The sequence below is a fragment of the Octopus bimaculoides genome, chromosome 2, assembly GCF_001194135.2.
Source record: "Octopus bimaculoides isolate UCB-OBI-ISO-001 chromosome 2, ASM119413v2, whole genome shotgun sequence".
NCBI classification, from domain to species: domain Eukaryota; kingdom Metazoa; phylum Mollusca; class Cephalopoda; order Octopoda; family Octopodidae; genus Octopus; species Octopus bimaculoides.
This window is the reverse complement of record NC_068982.1, coordinates 182,471,425-182,482,831: the sequence shown is the minus strand read 5'-3', so window position 1 is coordinate 182,482,831 and position 11,407 is coordinate 182,471,425. Positions and strand designations below refer to the sequence as shown.

Sequence of the window (11,407 nt, the reverse complement as noted above, 5' to 3'; positions counted from 1 at the left end):
TATTTATATACAATCACATGCATATATTTATATACAATCACATGCATACAATTTATATACAATCACATGCATACAATTTATATACAATCACATGCATATATTTATATCGCGGCGGCCATAGCGGACAGGTTTCCTCTATCAACAATATAAATAAGAGTGCTTTTATGCACTACGAATGCATACGATAGATCTTCTCAAGGTAAATAACGCATTATTTACATCCACGTTAAGTTGGAGATAAAGATTACTGTATTGATACTGCTTCTGTCGTTGTTAACTATTTTTCACACACACCCACCTACGTATATATCAGTAGCTAACGTTCAAATATTTTCAAGGTAAATAATATCTTTCGTTTTAAGCGATTAAAGTCCAATTTCAAATCTATAAATAGCAACAAATAATGATTCACCACCAGTCAATGTAGTGAATTTATTGGAAACGTTTATACTTTTATGCCAATTTAAAAAAAATAAAATGTAATTGAACTGATATTTTTAATTGAAAAAAATTTTGAATGTTCCTTTCCGTGTGTCTACATATGTGCATTTAGGTATGCGTGTGTATTGGCAGGCATTAATTTTCATTTTTCTTTTTCCATTTACGCACTTATTTTCTAGTCACATCCCAATCTAATAGCTTTTAAATCGTTAAGGTGTTAAGAGAAAATAACACAAGGGATTAGTGACAAAGATTTGAATTAAAAATTCATAAGGAATTGCAAGTAAGCCATACAAGATAATCCACAAAATGTTTTAAAATAACATTCGTCCATATAGGATAGCAATGTTTTTTTACCAAGTCACTCAAAGAAAAGGGAAGAAAAATTTGAAAAATGTATGAATTATTATCAATGATTTCATGATCGGAGAAAGGAATACCTGATATTGAGTTCGGAGGCCTTTAAAATATTTAGTAAGAGCTAAGAACAATCTTAGTTCGGGATAATCTGCATAAATAAAAGGGACAGGAGGACGGATGAAGTAGCTCAAACGGGCCATTGGCTTAATTTGAATACATTAGTCGATGAAATAGCGCACTGAAGAACGTTTGTGATAAATACGCAATTGTTGAACATTTCCTTAATAGACAGACAACGTAAACAACATACCAAGTTGATCGCTATACCAGCTTATCACACACACGGTGAAAGTCAGAAGAGCCAGAAGAGCGAAAGATATAAGTATAACGGCATTTTGTGGTATACAATATATCTATTTATATTACATTTCATATTGAGTGAATAAGATAATGCTTAACCAGCTGTGTAACCCATAATATTAAACACACGCAAAATTTCGCATGGACGCACACTCACAAGCGCGCGCACACACACACATACACACACACACGCGCACACACACACAGACACACACTAACTCACAAGAGCGCATATTTGTATAGATGGTTGTAAGCGAGTGTGTGTCTGTGTATAAATGCATAACTTACGTGCTCTCTAAATCACTTCATATCCTTGATATTGAACGATTTCATTTGTCATTTCTAACTATCAATTTCTGCTTAAATCCTCTATTTATTCTGATCGATAGCAACATGTTTCCCAATAATACTTGTGACTCTATTATCTCGCCCACTAGCGCAGGGCCAATTTAGTAGCGAACATAGCCTCTCCGTTTCTTTCTGATGCCACATCTTTCGCTATTGATTACAGAAAATTGCTTAGACGCTGTTAAACATGACAATTTATTTTTGCTGACGATACGAATAAATTACATTTCACGATTTGCCATTATCTTATCAATGGAATATTTAATGCCAATGCAAAATATGCTGAATATCGGAAATTGGAAACAATATTCATTAATGTGTTGTTCATTTTGCTCAATGAAGCATATCGCGTGTATAGTAGAAATAATTACGCGTATGCGAGGCGGCTCACTCAGCACCGAAAGAGTTATACATATAAATTGGAGTGATTTCCATATCTGTTGGTAGTTAAGATGATGATACACAACCTGATGTTTGATATTACGCCACTGATATATTCCGCAACAAAAATGTCTTTGATTTTTATATTTTTCAAATTATTATGCTGTTTTGTTTTTTTCTTTCTTTGTTAATTTCACTATCAACTGAAATAAAATGATTTCTATTGTGATGGATGTCTGGTTAGATAGAGAAATACTGTTCTGTGCACACTGAGTATATGAGATTGATTGACGGGACATTACCTATTAGTAATATCACGAAATTAAATTGCCTCGACATTATGACCCGTGTCATCCGATTCCACGTATTAATTGGAAAATTAATTCATTTAGATTACAGGTGCATATATATTGTTCTTTAATATAAATCCGTTTCATGTTTAACGAGTTTTCAGTTCATTTACTCTTAGCTTCAACCTAGCATCAACATGCCAGATCTCTTATGTTTATGCTTATTTATATATATATATATATACATATATATATATCTGTATATTCATTATCCATCTATCTATCTATCTATCTATCTATCTATCTATCTATCTATCTATCTATCTATCTATCTATCTATCTCTTTCTCGCTCTCTCACTCTCTCGAGCCAAGTCATACTGCAATAATAATAATAATAATAATAATAATAATAATAATGATAATATTAATAACAACAACAACAACAACAATAGAAATAAACAAGAAACAACAACAACAATAGCAATAAACAACAAGAAACAACAACAAATACAACAACAATAATAATAAAAATGGCAAAGGAAAAAACATTTTCACAATTGGCTGAGTGATTGGAGCAAAAACCTGTGCATGGCAAGTATGTCGCCTGTAGTAAACAAGCTGATGTAGACCGGAAGCACACCCATCAGTGGCTATGGAGCTCAGGGATAAAGGGAGAAAGTGAAGTCTTCATCTTAGCTGCCAAAGATTAGAGCTTATAAACCCGAAACTAACAAGCCCATGTGATGAAAAATGGAGTAGACCCAAAGTGTCGATACTGCAGCGATAAAATTGAAACAGTGAAGTACCTAATCTCTGGGTGCAAATGTTTAGCACCCATGGAGTATAAATCAAAGCATGGCAGAATTGCCCAATATCGACGCTGGTTAATATGTCGACATTATAAAACCAAATCTGCTAAAAAATAGAACAAGTGTTTACATTGGAAAATATGTAAACACCACAAAATTAGCACTGCTGTTTACTGGTATAAATATCATCTTGAGCCAGTCTTTGAAGGTAAAAATGTAACTATCCTCGGGAGTTTTCCATTCAACACCGACAGAACAAACCAGGTTAATCGATCAGATATTGTCATTAAAGACAGGGAACACAATACTTGTAGACTAATAGATGTAAGTGTTCCCACTGACAAAAATATATCTGTAAAGGAATTTGACAAATTAAATAAATATAAGGACCTGGAAATTGAAATACAAAAGATATGGCATCTTAAAGCGAGAACTGTTCCCCTTATTGTGGTTGCCCTTGGTACGATAAGAAAGGGATGTCAGAAACATCTAGATAATTTTCCAGGAGAAACATATCTCCGAGAAATCCAAAAGATTGTGCTGACAAGTACTGCCCACATCCTTAGAAAAAAACCCTGTCTTCTTCAGCTATTTGTCGATATCTTTGCTTACTCTTCCCACCGCGTCAATTATTAAAGGCATGACCTGTATTGATACCATGCTCCAAATTCTTCCTATTTCAAATTTTAAGGAATTTTACTTTTTGTTTTACCTTTCTTATACTTTCTTTACGATCCTGGAATCAAACGAGCATGATGGGTCGATTAGTAAGTAATTCTCTTGAACTAATCTATGTTATGTCCGATCTATTATTTTCTAACTTTCTGTCCGTTTGTATAGGCAAGTCCAAAACAATCTTACCTTTCTCCTACTCCAGTATTGTTCCGACTGGTGATTGTATTATCATTATTATTGAGCGAGAGAGAAGTGCATGCCATCGCAGTGACACTGGGGTAAAATATACGAAACCCAGTATACCCATCATAACTACCCGTCTGTTAAGGGTACATCAGGCACATGTATCATAACGATATGTGCACCAGATGGTGGTATATCAAAATAAACACCGTATAACCGTGCAAGTGGGTCCGAGTTAGAATTTTCTGCAGGTCGAGTAGCCGTTTCCCGCGCAAAAGGTCCCTGAATGAGGGTTGTTGAAGGGTGTTGAAAGAAACACACATGTCTTCAGAGGTGAATTATTCAAATCCCAAAGACTTCCTCTCAACATATGGCTATGATGCTCCCCAACGGGCATGCTCAAATTGTAAAAGTCAAACAACTAACGAGCAAATCAGTGGTATTGAGTAGAATATTAGCTGTAACCCAAACAAAAGCTCACTAATTGAAATTTGGATAAAAGCAACGATAATTTTAACTTATCGAACATCAAGAAAATCATGCATGTTTTTACTGCTCCACTTACGGATTGTTTCTTTGCTAGGATAAACTAGTTTCTCAAGATTGTTGCTTAGGCGTTTAGAAACGTAACCAAAATATACAAATAATTATTGATATGAATGTAAATTTATAATTGGGGTAGAAGATTTGCAGATTTCGAAGCACTTGTCCTCCTAGATGATTTTGAATGAGATTTTCAGGAAACATTATCTTCATAAATGCATGTCTTATCTGTATAACTTTTCTATCTCGAATATGAATAGCAAGTTTGATATGTCTGCCTTTGAAAGTAGCTTTCTTGGGATGTTCCAGCAATATTCCTTGTACTGATATATTTGTATCTATGTATTTCATGTTGATTAAAGACAGATTATAGAACGTGGCAAAATTGTTTTGAACTTGCAACTTTCTGCTGTTTTTAAATGCGTACGAAGGAGTGGTGAAGCATTACTGGCTATAAGGGTATCAGGAACGGCCTAGTTGGTGCTACAGCACCCCGAGTTCTTTTATAGGGCTTAGAAAAAATGAAGGACCGCTGCAATAAGTCTGTGAATCTGAGAGGAAAATATTTTGAATACACTCATAATTAACTGACCCTCTTGTGTGTGTGTGTGTGAATATATATATATATATATATAGTGAGAACTCCCCCCCCCCAAAAAAAAACGAAAGACGAAGACGGGTGTGTAAACAACAAACAGATGTATTAGTTTAACGCTCGGGAAGTGAAAATGTATTTTACATTTCGAGCCTAGGCTCTTCGACAAAGAGGAACACAGAAATAACCGGATAGAAAATAGAAAAGGTGTATTTTAACCACTTTTTGTATGTGATAGTGGGATCTTCGTGGGTCTATTTTTCAGAGTATCAAAGAACATCCTTTCTTAACTAGAAAGACAATATGAAATGAAAGGATACACATGTTTTCCAAGATATCTTACACGTACTGTAGTGGTGTTCATGGCAATATTAGTCGTATTGTTTTTACAATGTTCACTATGCTCGCAGAAGCGAAATTCTACATGTGTGAAAATAAGTATTGTATATTTGGCATGAATAACGCTTAGTTGATATGTATAAAATTGTTCCTCTTACTCGTAAAAGAAGACCCAAATAAACCATTTACCGTTCTATGCTTCTTCAGGTCCCTATTGTTGCAATGAAGAATGTTCAAAAATACCTTTTAAACGATCCTCTGCACATCGCGATGTCCGCCATGTTTGCCTATTTATATGCATGTATATAGACACATGAGCGTATATACTTATACATGTATACATGAATATATTCATTTACATATATTTACATGTGTGTTTGTATCTATCTATATAATTCTAATAATTTTACGTCCGTATATTTAATAATTATCATTTCGACTCTACTCTGTAAAGAGACGTGCAGTTGAACAACAGTCTTTCTACTCAGAACGGATTTGCGAACAGCTCCTTTCATATTCTCTGGTCTTCGCCATCTCATCAACACCGTGTAGTCCATATCAATTCTACAAAGGGAGTAAGCAGGTTAACGCCATTTTGTGGAAACTGGTATGAGAAAGATGTGAAGCATTTTTTTCTGCGAGCTCATGCATTTTTTAGGTATGTAAATTTACTTATAATTTATCCCTACACACACATGCACATACACGCACTGGCGCACACACACAAACACATAAACACGCGCACACGCGCACACACACAACCGCATGCACATTGCCACGTTCTGTGAATTTAGTTGACACACTACTAACACTTATGCACTGATGCAAATGATATAAACCACAGTGTGGTGTGTTCATGCTAGTCCTTAGCCACAGTAATCCATTAGTTGATACATTGCATAACTTGTATAATATTTAAGATTGCTTCATTTGACATTTTTCAGCAAGAGAGATATGAGGTATACTTTAACTATTGTTTCACGCGTTTAAAATAAACGATTTCATTAACCTAGAGGTCGTTTACTCACAATCATTGTAGATTACAGTAACTTATCTAATTTTCGTGGCAACAATAGTTCGATCAATACTTGGCGGTAAATACCTACAATAAATTTACTCTACCGCAGTTTTATTATGGTAGAAGTGAAATTCTGGTAACATTCGATTATTCAACACTCACTTGAATATTTGAACTCTGAACCACCATATGTGAAACATGAAAAATTATAATCCGATTCATTTACTCGGTTTTGTATTTCTTAAATACCTTCACCATACAGACTTTATTATTTGAATTATTATCAACGTTATGTTATTAAACACGTGCTATTACCCTTCAGATTTCGTATATAAATTCTCTTTCATTGCAGTGATATGGTCTACTTTTTCTTCTTAATTTGGATTGCATCAACATGACTATGTGATAATTTGTCAATAGGTCACGAACTGGTCGGTTAGAGACAATGACTTTTACACTTGTGTAATTAGTCTACAAGGTACAAATAACCGATCTGGTCACGTTCAGCTATTGACCTATCATCGATTATAGAAATACGGTTGGCAGACGAAATCTAATATTCATAGAAGAAAGAAGAAGTAGAGGAAATATGAACTTTCTTTAGATATCACGTCGCTTGACCGAGAGGTTACACTAATGTAGCTTATATAATGTATCACTGTTTAGCTAAATGCAATATCTGGAACTATTTATCAAAGCAATTTCCCTAAATTATAAATCTCCGTTTCAGTGAGCATAGTCACTTTTGATATAAATTAATGAAAGTAACCCTTTTAGTTCACTAGTATATCAAATATAGAATGAAAATCCCCAAATCATGTTTCTGTGATTATGAATTTTATGTATTTCTACTACATATAAATAAAGGGATAGGTTTCTCTTTTGGCTAAAGCAAATATGCGTCCCGCATAACTGAACGCAGATAAAACAATATTCCTAGCGGAAATTTACTTAAAGAATCGCAATATATACATAAATTTGGAACTTTACTCTGCATCATATATTTTGTCGAGATTGACTATTGCTAGAGATCGAATGAACGAGTAGTTATAGTAGTTGCACGGTCAGCTGTTGGAAACCTATGAATAGCTTGACGAAATTGAAACTCACTGATCCTGAACGCATTTACACAGCACGACGAAGACTGAATGTGAAAATTAGCCTTTCCTTCTCTGGGCTAGAAAATACATCAGTCTTTGTACAATAGCATATTGCCATCGTATCTAGGACGGGATGGCGCTGCTGTTACACACAGAGGCATCTTAGATTGCATCCAAAAGATGGCTACTCGACTGATCATTTTAGTGTCGCTTATGAACAGATTCATGTCTATGAATGTACACTTTATATTCTCTCTGAATCGTATACTGCTGATACCACAGTCTGTGTATATTGTCTTGAGCTGTCTCCAGTCAGACATCTTTGACTCGCTCGTCTATTGTTCGTACATCAGGCAATATAGTGCCTTTTGCCCTGGATCACACTAGCTGCTTTACTTAGCTCTATGTCATGGAGTTCTTCGACTTTTATGTTATTTCTTTTGCAGTCGACTTGCAATGGTTAGGAAGTAGGTTTAACCACCTCGACGAAGCTTCTAACCGCGTCACTAACCATATGCGCATGTATATGTAGAGGCATAATTCCCCTCTACATAAAATGATGAAAAACAAAACGACAAAAATTCTACGGGTACATAACATTTAGCTTTACACTGCTTAGATATTTACATATTGAGAGGTACGTACTTTAGGCAGATATGAGATCAAAAAGAGATCCAGTGGAGAATTTTCTAAACATTCCTGAAACAGAAGATTAGAAACCAAAAACTTCTTCTCAAGGAAAGCGATGTTCTTAGAAAAATTGATGTTAAATTAAAATGAATGAGTATCCCAGAGTTCTTGATAAACGTAATACAACGGTAGTCTTTTCTTATATTGTTTAGTTGGATGAATATGTATTTGTTGTCTGCGTTTTATAGGTAACTGTTAGTTGAATAATTTGCAACAAGCTTCCTTTCCTTGCTGATTGTCTTTTATTTTCTGTTCTACATTATGCATATTGTTAGCAAAATAAACAATGAAAAGCTATATATTACAAATATATCAAAAATACAATATCGAAATACACAAATATGTACATGGAGATTAAAGAGAGAAAATATTCCAAAGTCCCGCCAAATCATTGGAGTAATGTAAGAACGTCTTATTGATCTAAATGAAGGAATATTGCAATAATCTGACAAAACTTTCCTCTAGACAAAACAAATCTATTCCAGAGGATTCATGCAAAACTGTAATGGCAAAACTATCTTAGTATAATATTGATAAAGAAAGAACTAATTGATGCTGAGAGAGAAAGAAATAATCGATTGATACATAATAAATGAAACATGTTCTCTTTAGAACAGTCACAATTATTCGGTGATATATATATTAGTGAGAAAAATATACTGAATACAAGACTATAAATGTTTCAAATAACAGGATATGATACATGAATAAATAACAAAGAAATTAGACATAGAGAATCGGATTCTACAAAATGTATAACATTACAAACATTTTACAGAGGTAATAAAAGATAAAACAAGAAAATCTAGCAATGATATATGTGATCAAAATTGGTAAATGCTTATGATCAATCACTCCTGGTTCAAAGTGAAGAAAATACGTTGTGCATTAAACAATGTAGCAAAAGCATTCACAAAATACTTCATCCTTTCAATAACTAATTTTCTACGAATGTAAATCACAAGCAAAATGAGATATTGCTTCTGTAATGGAAACAGGGATGAATGCTGACCGTTTTTTACTGCCCTAAAGTTGTCCACAATCATACTCCTGAGTGTGGACCAGAGGCGTACTGTATTCACCCTTTGTCGTTTCCATGACTACTACATTAGACTTTGTTTCTTGGAGGTGGATTCTTTCAGATCATCCCCACTCAATCACTAGCAGCCGACTCTTTTCACATCGTTACGTCATTTATAAAACGCATTCCCTCCCAGGTAGCTCTCTAATTACTCTGTTGAGTCATTCTTTTGATGGTTCATAGTCGTGTATGTTTTTTTTTCTGCATATGTTCATTTGCCTTTGTTTTGCAGATATCATTAACTGTATTGATTTAAGGGCATCGTATCATGATCTGCGAAGGACATGTATAGTGCATCTTCCTACAGACCAAACCAGTGAAAAGAATCCAATGAAACAAAATCACAGCTAGATACAGATATATTTTTAGAATATACATTTGCTTATTGAAATCGAAAAACGAAATACTCTAGAATCACGCAGTGATGTGTTTGAGAACACCTCCACAAGACCAAAACCAAAATCATAAAATAAGCAGACAAACAAAGGAAAAAACAACAAAACAGAATACATTGAATATTGTAGTCGGAACTAAATTGTCCCTCAAAACGCGATAGAATCATAGCTAGAATACATAAGATCAACAATCTCTTCAACCAGGTTTGACAATAACAACAAAGAACATTTACAAAAACCGCAAAACATTCGCTATAATAAAATGAACCACAATAACAATAGCAGCAGAAGTTCTTATATTACTAACTATCACCTTTGCCTCAATAACCCACTAACATCTCGCGAAAATATTCGAAACTGCATACTATGTATTTACTGGTATTTCAGGTGTAATTTCCGATAGTTGGTAGTAAATAATTGATTTGTCGAAAAAGAGAATAGATTTAACAAAATTAAAAAAATACTACAACTCCTCAAATCTATCATCTGTCTTTTAATAACATAGACATTCATAAGATCAATTAGCTTGTGTAGACAGGAAGAGAAATATATCTTAGCAGATGTGCTATTTCATTGCTCTTGTAGAGTATGGCTGTTTTATGAAGAAAGTAGAACTGGAAAGAACATTCTAAGAATGCTGTTCTTGTATTTCTTTTTAAAATCTGGGTCACCCTTATTCAAGCAGACCTAAATTCAGAAGTATACTAATCGGAACTATCCTACACTTTTTACGATATGTATGGTTTATATATGTCTTCCCTAGTGAAGAAAGCATGAGATTTAAAGGGATTTTGATTGCTAATTCTAGAAAGTAAAGCAACTACAGAGAATCCATTGCTGTGCTCTAAATAGACCATCAAATTACATATAGGGAATGTGGGCGAAAAGTGTATGAAAAAAAAACGTATCACCAGACTTTATTAAGTACGTTTAGCATATTATACTTCCAGAAGAATGTTAGATAAATACAAAAATATGATTTCTTTTTTGCCTTATTAGAGGCATATATCAAGGTAATACACTTTTACTGCTACTATTCTACTAGGCCGAAGCAGCTCTGATTATTATATTAAACTGGTTGGATGAGCATACACATATTCTGGCATAGTAATAAATCATATTTTGTATGTAATTAACTTGAAACGTTCAAGGAAAGATTATAAGCAGCTGGAAACCTTATTGCAAATTTATGTTTCAGATGCGATGCTTGCTTGAAAGAGATGGATTATAATATATTAGATAATATATTGAAACTAAAGAACTACAACTAACGAAAAAAAATTAAATGCAATATCGAAGAATGAATTACCAATTAGGATACGAGTTTGAGAAAATGAGTGAAAATCTTACAGTAATATTATTAGCGTATTTCAATGGTACTGAGAATACGAATAAATATCAAATATAGCATAAATCGCATTAATATATTAGTTGAAAGAATGATATGCTGTTTTAAAGTAAGGATTAGTAGCTGAACAAAATAATTATATTAGAGAGAACCACAAAAATTTTAGTTACACAACTTCACAAAAATATCTCCTTAACGTAGACTGCTTGTTGTTGTTACTTGTGTTAGTGCGCATCAGCTCCATGACCAATTCTGCTTCGGCAGATCAAATATTTTGGCAATTTGTATTTTCTTTTGAATAGTAAGTTTTCGGTTTGGGGAAATGTTGTGGACTATACATGACAAACCAATGTCCATCTAGCAGCAACCTCAATGGGGTTAACACACACACACACACACACACACACACACACACACACACACACACACACACACACACACACACACACA

The 11,407-nt window shown here is 33.9% G+C and overlaps 1 protein-coding gene across 1 annotated transcript in view; it reads left to right on the top strand.

Annotated features, from left to right (window-relative positions):
* Positions 1–10,298: 10,298 nt before the first annotated feature.
* The window catches only part of LOC106871339 (uncharacterized), an 8,323-nt gene continuing 7,214 nt past the window's right edge, over positions 10,299–11,407 (top strand). Inside the window, exon 1 of the mRNA XM_014917741.1 lies at positions 10,299–10,321. The gene's annotated coding sequence lies outside the window, so the exon portion shown is untranslated. The remainder of the gene's footprint in view (positions 10,322–11,407) is intronic.